Source organism: Sciurus carolinensis, chromosome 2, assembly GCF_902686445.1.
Source record: "Sciurus carolinensis chromosome 2, mSciCar1.2, whole genome shotgun sequence".
Classification (NCBI taxonomy): Eukaryota; Metazoa; Chordata; class Mammalia; order Rodentia; family Sciuridae; genus Sciurus; species Sciurus carolinensis.
In genome coordinates this window covers 88,871,980-88,895,187 of record NC_062214.1, presented here as the reverse complement: position 1 = coordinate 88,895,187, position 23,208 = coordinate 88,871,980, and the positions used below count along the sequence as shown (strand labels likewise).

The 23,208-nt window shown below is 53.9% G+C and overlaps 1 protein-coding gene across 10 annotated transcripts in view; it reads right to left on the bottom strand.

The window, feature by feature from the left end:
* The window catches only part of Megf11 (multiple EGF like domains 11), a 325,247-nt gene that overhangs the window by 229,055 nt on the left and 72,984 nt on the right, over positions 1–23,208 (bottom strand). The gene's annotated exons all lie outside the window — the stretch shown is intronic.

Sequence of the window (23,208 nt, the reverse complement as noted above, 5' to 3'; positions counted from 1 at the left end):
TGTTGAATCACCAATAGGTAGAAAAGGGCGAGCTTGTGCCAAGCCTGAACCATGCTTCCCCAGGGTTCTGATTCTGTGGTATGCCCACAAATTTCTAAATTCGTTGTAACACACACAGGGATTCAATGGGGTGGGAAGAACGGGAGGCAGGCCAGAAGCTTGCTAAATGCCAGCAGGTCTCTGACATACATGTTTGGCTGTGCCAAGATGGGGAGAAGAAGGAAAAGGTGGGGGTGGGGCAGGGAGGAGCCTGTGAGGGCACAGCCTGCCAGGACACTGGGGACTGACGTCATATCCAGGGCCTTGAGGGCACTTGCTAGGAATACCCTGAAAAGCCCCTGTTGGATTAGAACTGTATATCAACAGTCAGAGTCAATGTTCTGTGCACACATCAGCCACTGCATCTTACTGAGAACCAGGGTCAGGAAGGACTGAATGGATGGTTCCCAAGAGCCTGCCCAGGGCCTGGCACTGGGCTGGCACAGGGTCCATCTCACTGGGTCCTCATTGTACCTTTAGGAGGTAGCTAATGATCTCCGTTGGTAGGTGACAAAATGGGAGGCTCACAGTTGGAAGAGCATGACCTAGACACGTGAGCTCAGGACTTATGACTACTTGTCCATCACTCAGGTCCATGTATGTCTCTGCCCTTTGGACTCAGGTATGCAGGGCTGGGTAGGGTGGGGGGTCAACTCTATGGACCAGAGCTTCCCGCAGGCTCACACAATTTGAGCAGAGGCGTGGAGGGCACTCTGCTGTTGTGAGGAAGGCTAACTTGGGCCACTGTGTGACCTCCTTGGTGCTCCACTGTCCTGTCAGCCAGGACCCCTCATCTGAGCCACAGCACCCAGAAAGTGACTGAACTCTATTTTCTCCAGTCTCCCAAGGACAGTGCAGTACTGGCCCTATTCTGGATGAACAGAAGAGTCACTTCACTACATATACAGATGCCACAGGGCACGAGGGCTGCACTCTCTCCTGAACCTGGCTGAGAAAGTCCAAACCGTCTCCAAGGTCACTTTGGTTCTGACCTCAGGAGAGGAGCAGGGAAGCCTCGAGCCCCCACAACAGAACTGGTCAGAGTGCCACTCCAGAGCACAGCTCTAACACAGATGAGGACACCAGACCTCCCGGACCAGATGATCTTATTTCACAAAGTCCTCTGTGTTTCCCTCATGGCCTCTCTCACCGGGTGACCTTCCTTCAGTGTGCTAGCCTTGCCTCAGTTGTGCTGTGAGGAATCAGGGAGAGGTGGGGGCAGGCCTCGAAGGGAAACACTCCTCATGCCCCATGCTTAGAGTGAGTGGTGGGGTCACAATAACTGGCAGAGATCCAAATGGGAAAGGCGATCCCAGCGTTCAATAATCAAGCACAGGATCCCCAGTGACCCCCTACTATGGGAGGACGTGGATTTTCTTTTCTTATAGAAGAGGTCAGTTCCCCTGCGGGCAGAACAAGGGTTTGCACCCCAGGAATGAGAGAGGCCCCAGCCACTCTGGGCCTCGTCCAGGTAATACTCAAATACCTTAAAAAGTGGGAGCTCTCCTAGCCCTCCTTAACTTGAAGCTGTGCTCATGGAGCCCCCGCATTGTTGGGTGGCATCCCAGGCAGCTGGGAGGGGACAGCACATTGTAGAATCCTGCAGCTACCTCTGCTTGGCTCTCGAGCAACATCTGGCTCAGCAGCAGCCATGGCAACATCTTTGCATCAAAAAGGACATATCTAGACAGAACAGGCGCCTGCCAGCCTCTGCATCACGCCACAAAGTGGAGATGAGGATAAAATCGCCCCAAGGGAAGGCAGAGGAGACATTTATTTCAAGCCAATTTCACCCACTGTGGAGCAATCACTAACGCCAACCGGTAGAGCTGTGTGAGTGTGGGAAGGGAGTGAGCGAACGCAACTGCCAGCCTGGCACAGGTGCTTCAGGGAGGACCTGCAAGGGACAGAATCTTCAGATAAGGCTAATCATGGTCTCCAGGGACAGTATGAACCGAGCACCCAACCAAAAGCCAGGAAAAACAGGCCAAAGGCTGAGAATCCCAGAACCAATTCTCTTGCTCTTGGTCTGCCAATAGTGAGCTGTGTGACCCTAATTCAGTCGCTGTGCTTGTGCTTCTCCGGTCTATTTCTTGATAAACAGCAGCTACAAACATTTCTCACGTGCCTGGTCTCATCTGAGGACAGAATGTGGACTCAAAGTTCCGAGTCTGAGTTTTCCAGCAACACCCACCGGTCATGGTACCCTGGGAAGAATTAATGGATTCTCTGGGCTTCAGTTTCCTCATTTAGAAAAGGAGGTTGACTGATAGTACTGACATTTAAGAGCCAAATTTGAACCCTAGTGAAGGTCCTGGCAGCACTATAGAGTTCTCAGTGACTCACAGCAGCGAGAGCCGAAGGGGAGAGGGGTTCTGTCCCAGCGCTCTCACATCTGCCCCCGAGCCGCTGTCCAGATGTTTGATAACCGATCAATGACTGCATCAACAGATTCAGGAACAAGTCCTGTTTTTGCAATCAGAAACTGAAGCTGAGAGCAAACGAGATCTGCCCAAGATCACACAGCTGATGACAGACAGAACTGACCTCAAATCCAGGGCTCATCCCACTCCACCACGCTACCGAGAAAGGGTAAGGATGCTTCCAGCAGCACCTGTCGGGTAGGCAAGGCAGACTCAGCCTGGGCACAGGCGGACAGCAAGGCCCTGCAGCCAGAGGCTGTGCTGGGGTCTGGGCATCTCTAGTCTACCAGCCCGAGGGTCTCCCATCCCTCCAGCCCACTCACACACGCTGTGCCGGGGACCCTTCCTGTCCCCACGTGCAGGGAAAAGGGCTGCCAGTGGCCGGCCAGGCTCTCTCCCTACCACCCTCAACCTTTCCTGCAGGTACTTATTTTCCTCCTCTGATAGGAGGATGCAGAGGAGGAAACCAGCTCCCAGGGCAGAGTTGGGAGTCACATCAAGCCTCCAAGGTTAACTTCAGAGCCCGTGACTCTGTTCTTTGCCCTCAGGCCCTCGGAATCAACTTGCCTAGCCCTCTCTCCCCAGGACTGTGGCACTTCTGCAGAGATGACCTCTGACCCAAGTGCACAGCCAATCTGAAAGAACCTGCTACAGATGAGGACCCTGAGGTGGGACCTTGAGGGTGAGGAGTTTGAGGGACAGAAATGGGGACCAGAAGGCACCGGGACAGAAGTGGCAAAAGGCACCTCAACTTTTCCTCCAGCACCTGTTCTGACCCTGGGGAGCTAAGAAGACAAAAAATCAAGGCTCCTCCATCAGAGGGCTCTGGTCAGGGGCTGAGCAAGTCTCCTCCTGTGGGGGCTAGGGAGGACGTTCCTGCACAGGATGTCCAGCTCCCCCTCCCAACACACACACACACACACACACACACACACACACACACACACACACACGAGTCATGGTACTGCCCTGGCTGCACGACATTAGGATTACCTAAGGATAACTTGAACTATTGATGCTATGACCTCACTCCAGACCAATCAGAACCAAATTTGTGGGTGGATTTGGGGTATCAGCATTTTTTTTAAAGCTCCCCAGGTGATTCCAATGAGTAGTCAGGGCTAAGATCCACCCACTAGGAGCATCAAGATGAGAACCCATGAGAGTTCTCCCTCTTCACCCTAGAGCACAGGCACCCCCTTCCTCCCAACACCCTGGCTCAGCTCTAGAATCATAGGGTCCCCATCCTATCAATATCACTGGGGCTGGGCACGGTGACACACGCCTATAATTCCAGTGACTCCAGAGGCTGAGGCAGGAGGACTGAGAGTTCAGAACCAGCCTCAGCAATAGCAAGGTGCTAAGCAACTCAGTGAGACCCTGTCTCTAAATAAGGCTAGGGATGTGGCACAGTGCTCAAATGCCCCTGAGTTCAATCTCCAGTACCTCCCCCAAAAAACGTATTACTAGGTGTCAGAAACCGGGATCTGCTAAACCAGTAGTAGTGAGCTTACCTGCCACATCCAATATGCCATCCAGGTGATACAGGAAGCTAAGTCACTCTACCAGGAATGCCTGGCCCGCCCTAGAGTACCCTGACTCCAGCTGGTACAGGTGCCACAGGCACCAATCAATGCCACTTGAGCCCACCCATAAGTGGGTACATGGGCAAATCCTCAGCACCCCCAAGCAGGTGCCTGGCGTCCTATTCATTCTCCCCTCCACTCTACCTATTCAGCCATGTCACTGGGTCCCGTGATATGCCAAGTGCAAGGATGTGCAGTGAATGAAGTACACAGAGCTGAGGCTCAGTAGGTGCTGCAAGTACCCCGGGGGGTGGGGGTAAGGAAGCATGATGGCCTGGGTGACCCTGGGCAGGCACTGAGCCAGAATCCAAACCCAGGTCCTCTGGCATGGAGAGCCCGTGGAATAATTGCCCACGTTCCTTTGGCCCAGCCCAACAGCAGAAAGTGGCGTGGATGGGAGTGTACAGCTCACTGAGCAGAGGATGGAGCCTAGCGCCCGAGGTCCCCCCACGACCCTTCCTCCCTTTCTCTCTTCTAATGAAAACTCTGAGCGCAGCAACAAAATTCACCCTAATAAGTGCTCATTAGAAATATGCTAATAGGGAGGAAGCTGATCTCATAGGTCCTGAAATCCCAAAGAGACCAAAGACGAAAAAATTCAATATTGAGTTTTGTCTCATTTCAAAACCACTTTCAAAGTGGCCATAAATCTTCCCATGCCATGACATAACAAGGAGCTGCCAGCTGCTCTGATGTTAATCATTAGCAGTTGCCGGCACTAAACTGGAGGTACCTGACTTTGAGTTCCTACCATGCAGAGAGGGGGGAAGAGGCAAACTAGGCCCAGTGTGTGGGTGCCGGCCCCTCCACCCGGGGGGCTGGGGCAGAGCCCCTTGCCAGACTCTGCAGGGCTGCAGAATGTGCCAGAACGGCAAAGCTCAGGAGCCAAGTGTGTGGTTCTGGGATAAGTCCCCCTGGGGTGACCCAGCCTCAGCTGTGGGGAAGAGCATAGGTCCTGTGCCGGGTCCTGGGAGGGCCACACTCAGGAGGCGTCTGGCTCATGGTTTGGTGATTAGATAAGCGCTGTGGAGTCAGAGCTGGTCCAAATCAGCTGTGCTCATTACTAGCCAAGTGTCTCCACAAATGACTTAATCTCGCAGAGACTGTGTTTCCTCACCTGCAAATGGAGACGGCAATTGTATCCATTGTGAAAATCAAATGAGATAATTACACATTATCTCTGGAACACTGTAAGTACTTACCAACTATAGCTGCCGTCACTTGCTGGGTACATGGAAAGCAGTAACTACTGTTTGTACTGCTGTCTCTCTGGTCCTTCACACCCTTCATAGCACTGATGAAAACCCTGGGGTGTTGTTTTAGATCCTTTTTTGTTTTTAACTTGCTGGGTAACTTTGGAAAATTGACATAACTCCTCTGATTCTGAACTGATTGTTCTACAGAGTGAGGATGATAATTCTCGCTCTGATCTACCTCTAGGGCGGTTATAAAGATCAAAAAGATAATGCAAGCCAGGCAGCGTCGGCATATGCCTGTGATTCCAGCAGCTCAGGAGGCTGAGGCAGGAGGATCACAAGTTCAAAGTCAGCCTCAGCAACTTAGTGAGGCTCTAAGCAACTCAGCAAGACCCTGTCTCCAAACAAAATATAAAAAAAGATAATGCAAGTGAAGTGCTTTGAAATGTATCTGGAATGACATGTGTGTGGCAATACCCTCACCACCTCCAACAGGAAGGCTATCCTAGATGCAGTGGTTGCAGCAAGACTTCACAGAAGTGTCCTTACTTCTCCCAGCCAATGGTATCAACAAACATTTTAATTCCTACTATTGTCTAACTGAAGTCCCTCCTACTGTCTTCTTACTCTGCCCCCGAGAGGTGGAGACAAGGGAAGGTCGCCATCTGGATAGAGAAACTCATAGTCTACAACAGTCGTTTTTAATTTTCATTGAGACCTGGGCTGATATGCTGTCCTGCTGTGTGTGACTTCGTGGGGTCTGCCACTTGAGCTAAGTCATGGTCTCCACCCAGATCAACAGGAGGGGTCCACACTTGGATATTGTATCAGTGACAGGCTGTTGCCAAGTTTCAATGCTTGCTGTCCATCTCCTGCTTATCTGTCTGTGGCCCCTGCAGTCAGTGGCTGGTGTCAGTCCAGGGAGCTGGAAAGCTGTGGAGCAGAGAACAAACAAGGACCCTCGGCCCCTGGCCCTGCACTATATGCAAAGTCAGAACCTTCCCTGGGGAATATCCCATCCCTCACTCTCTGTCCCCTTCCTCTGCTTCCTCTAACCACTTCTTATGAGTCCCCATAATGCTCCTTCATGAACACTCAGCTCCACTCCTACAGCCATTTTTTCCAAGGCAGACATCATGTGGATACCCTTCCTGACCTGTCCCTAGATTGTCCCTGGAGTTCCTTCAGCTTCCATTAAGACCCAAGATGAACCTTAGGCATCGTCTATGCTCTAAAGCCCCACCCCTGCCTCCCTTGGAGGCCCGGTTCCTATCAATATGACTTCTGCCCTTCTCCCTGTTCTTTAAATTATGACTAATACTCTTCTCCAACTAGCACCTTCCATGGTGACTGAGCCCAGAGTCCTTGCCAGACTCTTCCCAGGGACTGGGAGCCGTGTTCTTCACCCAATAATTCACTCCACACAAGAGCACCTGATATGTGACAAGGTCCTTCATCCATAAGGTGTTGGGTCACATTCCAGCAGGAGAGAGAATAGCACATGGTCAGGAAATCACAGCATCTGTGAGAAGACCAGACTGCAAGACCACTGCCAAGAGAGCTGGGAGCAGATGAGAGAAGGAACCTACAGCTGAGACCTGAGGGAGGCAGAAGCACTGGGCAGGACCACTCTTGGCAGTAGCCATGAAGCCCTGGAGGTGAGAGAGAGCAGGTGTGTTTGAGGAAGTAAGAGTGGCCCACACTGGCTGGGGCAAAGCTTGAGGCAGCCGGTGGTACTTGCTAAGCAGAGGGTGGTCAGCCCCAGACAGAACAGGACATGCTTTATGAGCCAGGACTGTGTCCTGAGAGAAATGGGCAACCATTGAAGGGTCATAAGTAAGGGACCTACTTGAACTCAGTTGTGTTTCAAAAAACCATTTTCTGATTAAAAAAATTAAATGGATAAAAGTGAAGAATGCTCACTATTGGAATAATTTTTTAATGCTGGGCTTTCATGGAATATGTGGTAGATTAAAAATATTAGGAAAAATGGTGCCTGTATTGCCCATGTACAGATTTTTTTCTTGTCAGGACTCCATGAAAACTATTTTCATAGCATCTACATCACATTGGGTACTTTGATAACCCAGGGATGATTTAAAGTGTAAGAGAGAATGTGTGCAAGTCACACACAAATACCCTGCCATGTCATAAAAGGACTTGAGCATCCACAGACTCTGGGGTCTGCGGAAGTGATAGGAGCAAACCCCCTTGAACACCAAGGGACCACTCTAGAGTTAATCCTGTTTTTATAAAGCAAACAATTTCCTATAAACATGTGTGTGAGGAAGAGAGTCCTGCATGGCTATGCAAAAGCTTTGAAAAGACTGACCTGGGGCTGCGGCTGTGGCTCCGAGGTAGAGCACTTGCCTAGCATGTGTGAGGTTCTGGGTTCGACCCTCAGCCCTGCATGTAAATAAAGGTATTGTGTCCATCTGCAACTAAAAAAATAAAATAAAATAAAAAAATACTGACCTAAAAATCAAGTACACTATGATACCATCTGTGTGAAACTATTTACACGGACACCTTCAAGTCTCAGCTTATCTGCCCCAGTAACTGGCCAGGCCCATTCCCAGACTCCTTTGCAATGGCCCCAGAGTGCAAAAGGAAACTAGGAGCAAAAAAAGTGAGCAGATACAGAGAGAAGGGTTAGATGGGATGGGGTGGGGTGGGCTGGGACAGGAGGAAACGGGGGTGGGGGGGGCTGCCTTGACGAGCCTAGAACATCATGTCCCCTGGGGGTCAAATCTCCAGACCACACTCCCTAACTCCATGTCCGCCCCAGAGCACAGCACTCGTGGGTCTGGCACACCTCCGGTCACTATGTCCCTTTCCACCTCACTGATGCCCACCCAAGTTACCCTCTAGCACGCTGGGCAATGTCTCCACCTCTGCTCTGCCCCAGCTGTGGATGGGTGGGATTGAGGGCAGAAAGGGAGTCACGGGTCTGCTGCCAGCTTCCTGGTCACCTTCCCTCCCTGCTGGGTCCTGGGGACTGCCATGCCCTGCGGGAGCAGAGTCTGCTTAAGGCCAGCATCATCGCCCTGCTGTGTCACTCCCCCAGGACACTTGAATCACGGCTGATGCCCAGACACGGCTCTGCCATGGAAGAGCAGGAGGACCTTGGCCACGTCACCCCCTGCTTCAGGGCCTCAGTACCCAGAGCTGGAGGGAGATGATGAGAAGAGCAGAGAAGAGAAGGAGAGCAGATGCCCAGCCCAGGATGGGTCCAGGGTCTGTGCCAACAGGAGCAGCCCTTCCTCCTGCTCCCTTGCCCAGTCCTTGCTGGTCCCTCATCCTTCTTTCCTGCACAGCCACCCTGGAGATCCACTGACCCAGCTGAGCAGTAGCATTTTTCTGGAAACATTCCCAAACCCTGGTGGTCATAACACCAGATGGGCTTGATTCCTGACTCGGCCTTGTATGGCCTTGACAATCACTTGATCTCTCTGATCCTCTGCTTCCCCACCTGTAAAATGGGGATATCAGAGGAACCTACTTCAAGGGATGGTCACGAGGTTTGAGTCAGGGTCTGCAATCAGCCCAGCCTGGGGAAGAGTCCTTCTGAATTATCATGGTGGATCTCCTCAGGCGAAGCCCACCTTCCTGCTCCTGCCCCCACCACCTTGAGCCACCTCCTGAGTTGAAGAGACCCCTCTCGTCCCCCTCCCCATCAGCACCACTCTGCACGCAGCCCGCTGGGGCTCACACAAACCTACTGAGTGGGAAGCTGACTGTCACACAATCACAAAGGTTAACGGCAGGATTCAACAAGAGGGAGGGACCCTGCCCACCCCTAAACACAACCCATTAAGAAGCATTTGAAGCCACTGATGGAAACACACCATCCTACTTAGCAGTTTGGGAGCCCGCGGAGGAGGTCACCCAAGACACTCATTGGTGGCCTCAGTGAGACTTTCCGGCCTCAGCAGGCCTCACCCAGCACTGTAATCTTCAGAAGCAGGAGTGGCCTTGGGCCTAAAGGAAGGCCCAACCCGCCCTTCCCTGGAAGGCCTGCCTGTGGAGCCCCTGAGAAGTCAATTACCGGCATCTGGCTAATTAAAGCGAGATGTTACACTTCACTCCTTGACTCAGTCAGAGCTGTGGGGGAGCCCGGCAGAAGCAGCCCCTGCATCCCAGCGGCTCCCTCTTTCATGTGGCTCTGGGGAGACAAAGCTTCTCTGATCCCTTTGCAAGCTCTGGTCCCACCAGCCCCGGAGCAGGGGGCCGGGCCACCCTGGGGGAGGACAGCAGTTCAAAGCCAGCCTGGCAGGCATGGTGGAGCCCACTTGGGATCAGGAATAATTAGGGCATTCCAGACCCTAAGAATCAATAACATAATTAACAAATATTGTGCTATTCCTCAGAATCTTGCTACGAATTATGCTGTCTTTGATCATACAATGTTCCCTGACTGTTAATGACATGTCATGTTAATTACCAGAGAAAGGGAACTACTTGGAATGAAGACTTCCTTGGAGAATAATTAATATGCTTTGAGGAGTCACAGAGCCTGTGAGGGAGTCCCCCAGTAATGATGACATGAACTGCAATAAGCCCACCTTCCCTGTCTGTGGGACAGAGTGAAGATGGGAACATGGGACAGGGAGCCCTGGACTGTGATCAGGACACTCCGTTTCAGGACCTGCTCTGTCATAAACAGTCACTCTCCCTCCCTGGGGCTGGGTTTCTAGTTCACCACCAGTTACCACCTCTCCAAATCAATGCCCCAAATTCTGAATTGATGGGAGAATTCCCAGCCTCCTGGTCTTCGGGGGTCCTCAGTTTCCCCTCCTGTTCCTTCAGGTTTCTTACCTCCTAGAGTAAATACCTCTCTGAGGGAGAACAGATCATTCACCTGATTGATCCATTTCCATTAGACAAGAGACTCCAGTAGCTGTGGGTAAGTCATTCCCAGCTCAGGAAGCCCTACTTCCCACTTCCCCTTGGGAGCTAGGAGGGAGCTCCCAGCTCCCTTTGCAGTGAGCCAGAGGGCAGGCTCTGGGGGCAGGCTGAAGGGGAAGCCCGGCCAGCCACGTCCCCACCTGGTGCTGCCCAAGTGCCCAGCAGTGCTTGGCTCAGAGAGAACAGCAATCACAGGCATCAGGGCCCAGCAGCTTGCCACAGGGTGGGGTGAGGAGGGTACCGGAAGCTGTTGCACAGCCCCTCCACCCCCAGCCTGGGTAGCCCCTGCCTGCTTCCAGGATTGGTGTCCCAGGGGTCCCAGCTCCACAGCTTGACCCCTTCTCCTGTATCTTTTATGTCCAGCTCAGCCTGGGCATTGCCAGGGTCCCAGGACACATGGGCCTGTCACCAGGGATGGTGGGGATGTCTGGTGGGGAAGGAAGGGAAGAGGGCTCCTGTTTTCCAGAAACAAAGGAAAAGTGAGAGCAAGTCCATGAAGGAGCTGGGCATGGCACCCAGGCCTCCCCCACGGCCCTCCTTCCAGCTCATTCAGGAGTTTTCTGGGTAAGCCCCTCCCAGCATCACCTCTCAAGGAGGAGAAAAGAGATGTGATGCTGCAGTTTGGCTCGCCAGGGAGCATCTGGCCACCCACTGCCACCAGGCACAGGGGCAGGCAGTCTTGTGACACTGATTGTCCCAAGGGCCACGTGCATCCACAAGACCACAACGAGAGGGCAGCAGTGGCCGCCAGTCTGCCTTCCGTCAAGGGAGAGGAGATCTCCAGAGGCCCGGTGATTCTCTCTGCGGCGATGTCACACACACGCCTGCTGGGCTGAGGAGGGAGGCACGGGGAAGGCGCGCCCTGCCTGCCCACAGGTGAGCCCAATGGGCAGTGGTAACCCAGCGTCCAGGGCACGGGCCCCCCAGGTGGGAGATGCAGGCCTCACAGGAGGCCACTCCCTACTGAAGCCCCACCTGGTGCCCTGCCCACCCGCCCGGACTCCAGCTCTCACCAGCCAGCCCCTCTCCCGCCTCCTCAGTCCTCGAGGAGAACCTGGACCGCACCAGACTTTCCTTTCACCCAGGCTCTAAACTTCCTGGGGCCCTGTTCACGTGTCTTCCCACTCCCCTCCACCGACAACTCACGGGGCCAAGAGGTGATTGACAGACACTCCCGAGCGGACGGGCTGATGGCGAGCATGAGGCAGGGTCTCCTTGGCGAACCCAACACCCAGGAAAGAAAGCAACTGGGACTCACGATGTGATCTGAAGAAGCACTTCCTGCCCCCTGGGCCTGACGCCAGGTGCTCCCAGGCAGAAAGGAGGCACTTCTGCCCTGGACCATAGACAAGTGCTGGGTCTGGGGCTTTAGAACCATGAGTCTGAACTCAACTCTGGTTCAGCTTGCCCACCATGCTCCCTGGGCACTCTGCCACTTCTCTCTAGGCTTCAGTCACCTCACCTGACAGGTGAGGGTCACGAGGGCACTTGGTCCATAGAGGGTGCTCCCTAAATGCCAGCTCCCCTTGTCATGGCACGGGCTGCCTCTGGGTTCCAGTCAGGGCCTGGATGAGGGAATTGACAGCTCCTGAGGATGGCCACCTGCTGCCGGTCAGCTCCCCACCTGCTCCCAAAGAGCAGCTCCTCCAAAGACAGGCAAAACTGCCCCCACCCGCCCTGCCAGCTCTGACACCCGGCAATGAGCGGCTTTGCATAAGACAGGCAGTGCCAGCAGGCGTGGCTGGAGTAAATGACGGTGTCACCCTTGCTTCCCGCAACAACAACATCATAACTGTCAGAGCAATTTTCCACATCAGTAGTTTAACACCTGAACTGTGGCCGCACCCCTCCCCCTCCACGCTCATGTCCTCCCTCTCCATCTGGCTGCGCTGACTTCTCCCCACCGTGAGCCATCTCTCACAGGATTGGTGGCGAATGGTACTTGCCCCCAGAGCCACGGGGCTGCAGAATTAACACACTGCTAAGGAGAAGAGAGGGAAGGAAAAACCCACAGGCTCCCCTATCTGACCCAGCATCTGTCAACATCTGGGTTATAAATAATCCAGAGATTTAACAGTGATTCCAGCGTCAGACTGCCTCCAACTTCCTGTCATAAAGATGCCGTTATTAATTTTTATTTACTCAGATTTGTATTTATTTTCCTAGAGCGCGAAGCAAAGTTCTAGAGGAATGTGCCAGACAGAGGCACCTCCAAAATATGTGTTGGAAACCCGCCCAAGGAAGACACACACATGCAGGGTGACAGTCAAAATCTTTTACAACTCATGGGGCAGAGGAATGACAAGCCTCCACCACTGGGCCAGGAGGTGGCCCTTCAAGTTGATGAATCTTGATGTGGTCTCAGGGTGATGGGACCCAGGGGAGGGTTTGAGGTGGCAGAAAGGCAGATCTGTACCAACCAGTGGAGTAATATTATACTTACATACACATACACTTGCACGTGTGTGCAAGAGAGCACACCCCCCTCCCCTGGCTACTCCAGTGGGAACTCCCTGTCACGGTCTTTCCCTGGGGAATCATTGGGCTCTGACAGCCAACAAGATCCCCTCCAGGGGAAACCAAGTGCCCAATTACCATCAGAGTCAGGACGCCAGAGCCAGGCGGATCATTCAGATGATCTTGGCAAAATCTTCGGTTGACAGATGTGGCAACTGAAGCTGCCCAGGTTCACCCTGTGACTCAGCAAGGCCCAAATACGACCCTGACTACCCTCTCAGCGCTTGCTGCTCTGGTTGTCACCAGAGCCAGGGTCCCAGGTCACCATGCTGTGCAGTCATCAGCTGGGTGAGTGGCACACATGGTAGCGCCAGCTCTTCTGGGTTACAGCTGGGAGGCAGGACGAGGCGCAGTCCAAGTGGGCAGCTCAGGTGGGGCAGATTCAAACATGCCAGGCTTGTGAGCTTGGGAAGAAAATGCCCACCAGATTCAGCATGTGATGTGAACAGGGGTTAAGCAGTCAAGGGTTGGGGTCACTCCCTGGCTGATTTCCCCCAGTCTCAGGGCTACTCCCAAACAAGTCAGGCTGAGCTTTGTCCTTGAACTCCTCCTCCATCTCCCATGTGAATGTCTAACAGAAACCTCAAATTTAACATGCCCCAAATCTAATCACCACAAAGCTGGCCCCTCTTGCCACCTCCCCCACTTCAGTGGCTGCCAAGTTCTTAGTGATCCTTCATTATTCATTCCCCCATTCCTCAGCACACTGTTGGCCCTACATGGAAAACACATCCTGAATCTCAGCTCTTCTTGCCACCTACCACGGCTCCCACCCTGCCCCAGCACACTGGCTCTCACCTGGATTCTGTAACGGCCTCCTCACGGCTCTCCCTGATCCCACCCTTGTCCCTGACTCCGTGCCCTGCTCCATGGTGACACAGCTCTGGGGAGCAAATGTGGATGACTGGCACCCACCCCCTAGCCAGCCCAGGCCTGTCTTTCCCACCTGGGACCCTGTGGGGAAGCTGCTGCATCGGTCTATAGTGAAGGAAGTGTGGATAGATCAAGGAGTCTTAACGCCTACGCTGCACTTGGGGACACATCTGTCCCCTCAGAGCGTATGGCCTGGACTCCCGGAGTCTCCACATGGGAATGGAGTTCAGAGTTCCCTGAGCTGACTTCCTACTCAGCACGTGGGTCCTCTCACAGCAGTCCTAAGTGGCCCCTGCCTCGGCTCAGACCCCTCTGCTGCTGGGACCCTCACACCGTGGCCAGTTCTCATGTCTCCTAGCATCCTGCCACACAGTCCCTGAGGAAGGTCACAAGGCACAATCTGAGCTGTAAGCACCATGTTGCACCTGGCCCACTTGTCCCCTCTGCAGAGCCTCACCTGGACACCCCAGGCCTTCCCTTGGAGACAGGCACAGCAGGAGTGCAATGGTGGCCCTGTGCTCTGCCACCTTTCCTGTGTCAGGCCAAGGCAGAGCCCACTCTCCAAGAGGAGGACTCCCTGCATCGAGGTCCCTGCCAGTCCCTCCGTTTGGAACCTTAAGGTTTCTACGGCTGTGCACCCCTGTTGTCCTTGTCCCCTTCCAGGTCCCTCTGCTTTTTTTAACCCAGACATATACTAAAACAGGAAATTTAAGTCCTCCCTAGACTGGCGAGCTCACCATAGACCTCTGCCCCGTCAAGGCACCCCAGCCCAGGGCGTGTCTGGCCGGCTCCCTCAGAAAGCCCCAGGCCCCAACCCCATCCCCTCCCAGGAGGCCTGGAAGCCATGAGTCAGAGGCTTGCCGAAGGAGACCTGCCTCTCGAGCCTCTGCCTTCTTCACTGTCTCTCCTGGGGAAGCCTGCACTCCCAGCCAGACCCGCCCCCTCAGGACCCCAAGCCTCACGACTCTCTACCTACAGAAATGGGGCCAACCCTGGGCTCCTAGGTTTAGAGGGGAATGAACAGGACCAAGGACATGCCGGAAGCTGACGTCTCCTGGATCAGAACATGCCACACACAGACGATGGCCCCAGGTCATACACAGCCGCTCCACAGGCAAAGGTGGCTGGCCTCCCTCCTCACTGCCCAGGGACCAGTGCACCCACACTCCCCGCTCCTGATCACAGCTGGCAGCGCAGTATTAATCCTTTAATGAGAAAAAAATTGGCTCTGTTGTAATTAGTCAGAGTGGGTGAGCAGGCACACCATCCTGAGCCACCACCGTCCTGAGCCACCCCCTCATAGCCCAGGCCACAGCAGACACGAGGTCCCACCACTGGGACTGGGCTGCACAACCCTGTCACTGGCCATGCAGAAAATCAACTCCTGGGTGGCAGTGGGGGCTTTGCCAGGCTTTGTGCCAGGTATCCTCTTTAGCCCTAGCAACATGGCTGCCCACTGCCCCACAGCAGCAGCCCTGGTCCCAGGTACTCCTACCATCTTCGTCTCTATCTCCTGCATTAATGTCACCAAGAGAGGACATTGTTGGAGGCACTTAAGCTGGACTCCCAGTACCCTGGCACCTGTCCTGCAGACGCCTGACGGAAGAAGATAAATATATTTATAATACACAGCAAATTGAGTAACAAAGAGTGTATAGAGTTGTCCATGACAAAGCTGAGACCAGGGCCAGCAGCTTCAATCAGCGCCCAGCTGAGCCCAGGAAATCTACAGGAGCACAGCTCTGACCTTTTGGGCTGATTTCTAAAGGGAAGGTTAAAATATGGTGTGTGTGGTGGTGTTTTTTTTTTTTTTTTTTCTTTTTTAATTTTAAATGAAAGAAGAGTATGAGGTTGTCCTCACGCCAATCTCCAAGGTGTGATAGGAACACGAGAATAGGATTTTATTTTAAATTAATCTACGGATGCGCCTCCTGCTGTTGCCCCTTTGAAACGTTTTGTTCCCTGGGTGAGACACAGCGGTTCTGTTTGTCTGATAACCAGTGGCTTGGGTAAATGCCTTGCAAACAGGCTGGAAATGTTATGGTTGCATATCCTAAAGATCCCTTTTTGAAGCCTGGCACACCTGTAATTCCAGAATCTCGGGAGGCTTCCAGAGGAGGATCGAGAGTTCAAAGCCAGCCTCAGCAACTTATGGAGGCCCTAAGCAACTCAGTGAGACCCTGTCTCTAAATAAAACACAAAAAAGGGCTGGGGGTGTGGCTCAGTGGTTAAGCACCCCTGGGTCCAACCCCCAGTAGCCCCCCAAAAAAAGCCCTTTTTGATAAGTATGTTGCTGGAAATGGTACTAAACATTGAAAATGTCACTTTTGAGCCCTGTGCATTCTTTGTCCCCTTAACCAAAACAACTGTTGGGGACAACCATAAGTCCCGAATTGGTGTCACCCACGGGTATTCCCCTCTGCTCTGTGCAATCAAGAGTCAGAAGCTTTGTGCAGAACACTAACGCAGTCTAGTTGAATAGACTCTCCTTTTCTAAAGGCAGGCTTCAGGCAAACACAGTCCCCCTTCCTACCAGATGGAACCATCTGGACCCAGCCTCAGCCAGAACCTGCCTGCTCTGCCCCTCAGGCCGGGACCCACGCTGGGGGTGCCAGGTTCTGGCAGCAGCGGCTTGCCTTGTGCACAGACAGTCCTTCGCAGCCTACCTGGGATCAGGGTCCCAAACCTGGTTGCACATCAGACTCACCCAGGGTTGCATGGAGGGAGGGACGTAGGACCCTGCTGGCCTCCACCAGCCCTGCTGATGGCACTCTCCAGGGAGGGGGCTCAGAAGCAGGGTTTTGAAAATCTCTCCAGGATCCTGTTGCCCAGCCAGGCTTGGGAAGCACAGGCCTTTCAAGTCTTGACCCAGCAGAAAAATAACTGACCCTCAACAATTTCCTTCATCTGTGCATATCTGAAAGCCCCCTCGGAGGCCTGTTTCCACAGCACCCACGTAAACCCTCATTTTAAAACCACCAGACAACCAGCCTCCGAGCCATACTTAAGTACCTCCAGGTCTTCCACGCGGTAGCTTCTCGACTCCGGGTTTTCAGCCGAGCCTGACTGCACCTCCTTTGAGGTGTCCTGCCTCTCCAGGGGACAATGCTGTACACTCTGTACACTGTTGCTTATGCCTCTGTCTGAACGCGGAGGCGTCCTGCTCTGAGACTGGAGCTTCCCAAGACCTTTCCTCCACGTGCTCCAGCTTAGCCTGCGTCACGGTGATTCTGTCAGGTGTGTGGCGTTTTTCACCACCGGGATCTCACTGGGTGTCAAACCTTATTCCTCTCACAGCTATCGCTGCCTCCACACTCCAGATGAGAAAAATGAAGCTCAGAACGTTTGAGAGTTTTGCTCCAAGTTCTCGGGAGTAGAATTCAGGTGGGGAGACCAGAGGCCTGGTGCTCTTTTTACAAAGAGCATCTCTGCCCAGGTGTGTGAACCTGCCCTGTGGGGTCCAGCCCAGTGGCCACAGTCTCTGCTTGAACATCTCGGATGACTGGGGACTCACTCCTTCAGGATTTTCTGGTGGCAGGAAACCATTGCATAAGGCAGGGAACCAGGAAAGCGTGAGTTCCCAGCAGCCAGTGAGGGGCACCGGGGCGTGCTCACTACGCCAGAGTCCATCTTCCATTCATTGCCTGGTGTCAGGTGGTGCTGGCGCCCACTGTGCCCATCCTGAAACACTGGACTTCCCCCTCACTCCCCAGACCAGTGCCAGAGAGCCCCGACCCAGGGAAAGACTGAGGGACCAGGAAGAAACAGCCCCTCTCCAGTCTGAGGCCTGGGGCTGGAGTCAGGGGGATCCTGTCAGGTACTCAGACCTGGCCTGGCCCACAGCAGTGGCCACTCAGTCACACCCTTCGTGCAGGCCAGCCCACTGTCCCCCACAGCCCCAACACTCAGTGACCTGGAGGCATCTGGGAGGATAGGAAGGGCAAGACTCGGACATGCTCATGATTCCAGAGGGGTCACAATGGCGCTTACTCCAGCCCACGGATGGGCCAGGCCTCAGTCCCAGTGTGATGGTGCCCTCGGGGCCTTTTGAGAAATGGGGCTGCTGAGGAGATGGAGCAGAACTCAGCAGGAAGATCCCCAGGAGCTCCCAGCTGGGCTGGATTCCGAAAGGGCTGGAGGAGGGAGGCTAGAAGAAGGTGCAGTGCTCACAGGACCAAGCGTGGGCTCGCGTGCACAGGCCAGCCAGCCGGAAGCAGCTCCTCTACCCCAGGAGAATGCAGAAAGGGCCTAACAGCCTCGGAGAGACTTCCATATCTCTCACGGAAGCTCCCTCTCCCCATTTCTCTTTGCTGATGGAACTCCAATTGGCATCATGATAGATGGACACCCTTTCACCTCAGGAAACATACCAGCCCCAAGGGATGAGTTAAGCCTGGTGATCTCATCTCCCTTGAGTAGTGATTAGTGTGAGGTGGGCTTTGTCCCTGTTCTAGCAATAAAGTGAAGGGAGAAGTCAGTATGGGAGGACTTTATCCCCTAAATGAAAGGATACAGGCTACTAAGGAAAAGCCCTTCCTCTCTCACCACTTCCTGCTTAGAACATGGATGTGATACATGTTCACAGCAGCCACCTTGTGACCATGAAGCAACAAAAACACCAAAAAACATGCGAAGGATCACAGAGTCAAAGGACAAAACAGTCTAGGTTCTTGATGCCACTGTGGAACCACTTCATCAACATTACTCAACCTCCAGAAATCTTAGTAGTTGAGAAATAAAAATCCCCATTTGTTTAAATAGTTGGTGGGTTTTTTTCTCTGCTTAGAACTAAATTCTATGCTGATATAACATGCATGTGGGTAAGGCAGACTTATAATTTTTAAAGTTGTACATTCATTCAACAAGCATTTGTTGAGTGCCTGCTCTCTGCTAGGCTCTGTTCTGGTCACTGAAGGGACACCCACATGCCCCTGCCCTAGAGGCACTTATATCTATGGGGAGAAAGAGGTGAATAAGAAAATAAATAAGTGACGTGTATGTTAAGTGGTGATGGGTGCTATGAAGGGGATCCGGAACGCCAGAGCTGGAGAGAAGCTGCTCTGGGCAGCCCTGGGGGGCGGGTGGTTTCGGAGCAAGGAGGGGAGGGTCTACCCTGCAGGTTAGGGGACGGTGGCCAGGCCAGAGCGCTGACGGGACAGCAGAGCCCTCCGGGAGACGTTCCCTCTTGGCCCGAGATCCTTGAGGAACATTCGGTGCGACAGGATCCGATGAAGATCTCAAAAGGTCCTGACAGGCGGGAGCGATGGCTGACAGGGAGAAGATAAGACGTGGCAGGGATAAATGGAAGGGGCTGTGCTCTGGATCCAAATGTCATCAGCACAGCCGCGTGGGGAGAGGCGCGGGTGGGAGAGGCAGGCGGAGGGGAGCAGCCAGGGGCTCCTGGCAAAGCCCACAGGCAGGCTCGCCATGTCTCTGTGCGGGCTCTGCGAGGAGGGTGCCCAAGCGCCCAGGGCAGACGCTGCTGCAGACCAGAGCGCAGTCGGACGGGCACGGGCAGGCCCGATCCGCCTGGGTGCAGGGCCAGGCTGAGGGAGGACCCTGCTATGGGGCCGGAAGCGGGCACTCCAGGGACCCCTTCCTTCTCCTATGGCTACTCGTGTGCCGGGCACAGCTGCCGGAGTGGGAAACACAAAAGGGCCTCACTGCCCATCCGGTCACCTGCAAGCTCAGTGCCACAATGAGACACTCGCTGCACGTGACCCACGGGGGACAAATATGTACGTGTAAAAGCAACACAAAGCCCCACAAAGCCCACTTCCAGCCTCTGCTGCAATTGATCTTTACTAGCTAGGAGGCAACTAATGCTTTCTACTTTTCCACCTAAAGTGAGTTCAGGCCCACTGAACAGATCCCGTGACCTGCTCACGACTGAGCACTGTCATGTGGAGAAGACTGAACAACACTGTAGCAAGTCCACATGCAGGACAAACAGGAATCCAAGATGGGGGTCAGGATGGCCACCCTGAGAAGCAAGGCTTGGGCTGAACCAAAGAGGGGCCAGGACAACCAGACAATACTTTAAAAGAGAGCAGCTGGATGGTGGGGAAGGTGCTTGCTGCCACTCAGCTATATGCCCGGAAATGGTTCCGAAATAGTGCAGCATTGCTTGGGAATATTATACAGCATGGTAAAAGGATGCTGAGTACAAGAAGCCAGACCCAGGAGACTGCTTGCTGTGTGACTCCATTTATACGAGGCCCAAGAGAAAGCTGAATTAGGGCTGGGATGTAGGTCAGTGGTGGAGCACTTGCCCTAGCACATGTGAGACCCTGGTTCAATCTCCAGTATGGTAAAATAAAAAGCAATAGGTGAAACTAATAAACAATGATAGAAACAAAAACTGAGAGTTACCTCTGGGCGTGCAGAAGGCACTGACCAGCAAAGGGCATAAGTGACCTCCTAGGGTGATATAAAGGTATCTTGATCTGGGTGGGGTCCTACAGTCGAATCCATTTGTAAAAATTCATCAAGCTCTATATTTAAGAATTGTACACTTTACTGCTTATGAGTTATACCTCAAGAGGAAAGGAAATTAAAAAAAAAAAAAAAAGAAATGGGGAAAAAAGAAATGTCATTGAATTACTTCTCGGGTGGAGGTTAAATCCAGAAGTCACACAAGCAAGCACTGTGTACAGTCAAAACAACCCCTGCAAATCTCTGAATCACACAACGCATAACATGTTATATAGTCTCAGGTCTGAGCTCCTCTGGGTTGGACCACAGATGGAGGGCGGAGCCCAGCGGGGCTTGGCGGGGATGGAGGGAGGGCCTCAGGCCTCTGCCCTCCCCCATCCCAGGGCTGCCTTCACATGGAGCCTCTTTAACAAGTCTTGCCAGGTACAGAGGATTTGTTTGCAGTGGCAGGGATTAAAGGAGCTGGGATCTGAAGCCAGCAGAGAAGTTAAACAAATCCATTACTCTGTCTTTGGGATCCTTCTATTTGGCCCCAAGGAGAAGAAATGAAGTGGAGACTCTGGGAAGATGGATTCCGGCTTGAGAGAAGAGAGAGTGTATGGACTGAAGAAGCTCCCCAAAGATGGCCTGGCCGGCAGGAACTGAGCCCCTGTCAGCAGGGGGAATGCACGGCCCAGGCGGTCTCCACGGGCCCTCCCCGCCTGGAGCCTCTGCGCCCACCAAATCTCCTGGCTCCCTATCCTGGGCCGGTCCCTCAGCTCACAGCTGCCTGGACATTTGCTCTTGGAGCTGGCCAGAGGGAACTGCCAGGAGGCCAGGTGGCCGTCCTAGTGGAGGATGGCTCCGCCACCCTGGAGGATTTACGGCCTTCCTCCTGAGTTATGGGAAGGCGGGTGGAGCCTATAAAAAGGAGCCGTCCTGGCTGCGCGGCGCACGGGGCATCAATCAGAGCGGGCCTGACCACTGGAGCGGAGTGAAGATCAGTCTGCTGCCTCTCACCTATAAATCCTCCTGCCTGCACGGGAGGAGCAGATGTGTCATATTCAAGAAGAGTTTGTGCCACAGTTTTAATTCCAGGATGCCAGTGGCGGGCAAGGGAGAGAGAGGAGGAGCCAGCCCTAAATGGCCATCCCAAGTAAGTGAACAGAGGAGAACAGTCCACCTGGGAGGCTGGGCACGGACCCCTTCCCACATCTCCTGTCCTACTGCTGGGAGGCACTGACGGTGGGCATCTAAAAGAGAAAGGCCATACTGCTCTGGATTGACAGCAGGCACACTCGGAGTTGTGCAGTGCCCTGGCTGGATGGCTGTCCCTGGTGGCTCTGCTGAACCTCTGTCAGAAGTCTTTCTTCCTGAGGACAAGGTGGTGGGGAGAACATTAAGCCAAGAGTCAGGTGACCCAGGCTCAAGTCTAGCTCCATCTCTGACTCGCCAAGGGCCCTGAGCAAGCGCATTACTTCTCTGGGCCTTATTTTTCTTCCCTCTAAAACGGTGACAAACCGATCTGGCACATCTGCTGTGGGCTTTGTGGAGTTTTGACCAGAGGTCACCTTCTTCTATAGATGATCCCTCCAAGGTCTACTCAGACCCTGATCCTAGTTCTTTGCCTGTCTTTAAAATGACCATCCTGCCTCTCTAGGGGCCGCCCCTTCCTAGGACAGAAGCCTCGGGAGCGGACAGGATTTATAGCCATACATAGGTGCGCCATAATTTCTGAACTAAAAAGCAGTACATTGTCTGACAACCAGAGAGAACATTTGAAACTGGAACTGACCCAGGAACCCCCGGCCATCCGCTTGCCAACTCCAGGCAGGTGACTGCAGTCACCCACAGCTGTGCCTACCAGAGAGGGGTCCGGGGGCAGGAAGTGCAAGAGGTCACAGCAAGCTCCGGCTGCAGGGCGACTTCAACCTGCGGGAGCCTCCCCGAGAGCACGGCAGGCTCATCTCCAACGGGGGCCACGGCAGTGTCTTCCCTTCACCAGAGACGATATTTCCAAGAGTCATAATTTTTCAAGAATTTGGGTTTAGTTACTGAAAGAAATAAACCAAAAGGGGTGGCCTGGCACAGGGGCCCGGTCTGGGCATCTGGCAGATGTGGGTTGGAATCCTACTTCCACGCCCGAAGTCCCCGTGATCCTGAGCAGACTGGAAACTTCCCCGGGCTGCAGTGCAGCGCGGACTCAGGGCTGGGTGGAGCTGAGACACCAGCCAGACGTCCACACACAGACAACCTGTCACAGTCTTGCAAGATCAGAGGCAGGAAAAGGGGACTAGTCACCCACACCAGCACCGAGAGAGAAAGGGACGTCTCTGTTCTTAACTCTCCGTCCTTCTCTTCTCCCTCCCCTTCCCCTGACCTCTGCCCCTCCGGGCCCTTGGTGGCCCCTGCAGGCCTCCCTCTGCCCCCTCAGTCTCTTCTTTCCCTTTCTACTTTCTGACCTTTTCCATCCCTCTTCCTAAAGCAGGAGGAAAAGCTCCCGCTCCCCAGGGGTGCAGGGTCTCGGCATGAGGAGGAGGGAGGCGACTGCACCCTCCTCACCCTGCCAGGTCCCACCGTGCCCACTGGGCCTGCTCAGCTGGAGGTGGACTCCTGCACCCAGGAGAAGAAGCCGGCTGGACCCCAGCATAGGGCCACGGGCAAAATTGCTCCCACTGCTGGTGGCCCTGCCAGGTCAGGCTCCACTGGGTGATGTCATCTGTCCCTGGGCTTCAAACGCCACCGAGGCTGAGGAGGCCCACATTCACATAAGCAGGCCTTTGCCCCAGCTCCAGACCCAGATCGCCCACTGCCTACTCGACATCTCCCCTGCATGGCCGACAGGCCTCTGAACTCAAAGCAAACACAAGGGAACTCTGGTTCCCTTGCCTCAGCCCCAGGGCTGTGACTTCACTGAAGCTGGAGTCACACTGAGTCCTCCCTCTTTCCCACATACCCCTCCCACATATTGGCTCCATTGGCAGATTCTACAGGCCCTGCCTCCAAAGTGGGTCTAGAACCCACCCTGGTCCAGGCCCCCACTACATCTCTCACCTGCAGAAACTCACTCGTTGTCCTCCTGCTGCCTGCACCCAGCAGCCAGGGAGAGCATCTAAAATACCTCAGATTGCACGGCTCCACTGTTTAACCCTCCACATCTTCCATTCATGTGGGAATAAAATCCAAACTTCTTACCAGGTCCAGGAGGCCCTCCATGACCCAGGCCTGACCACTGCTCTGGCTGCATGTCAA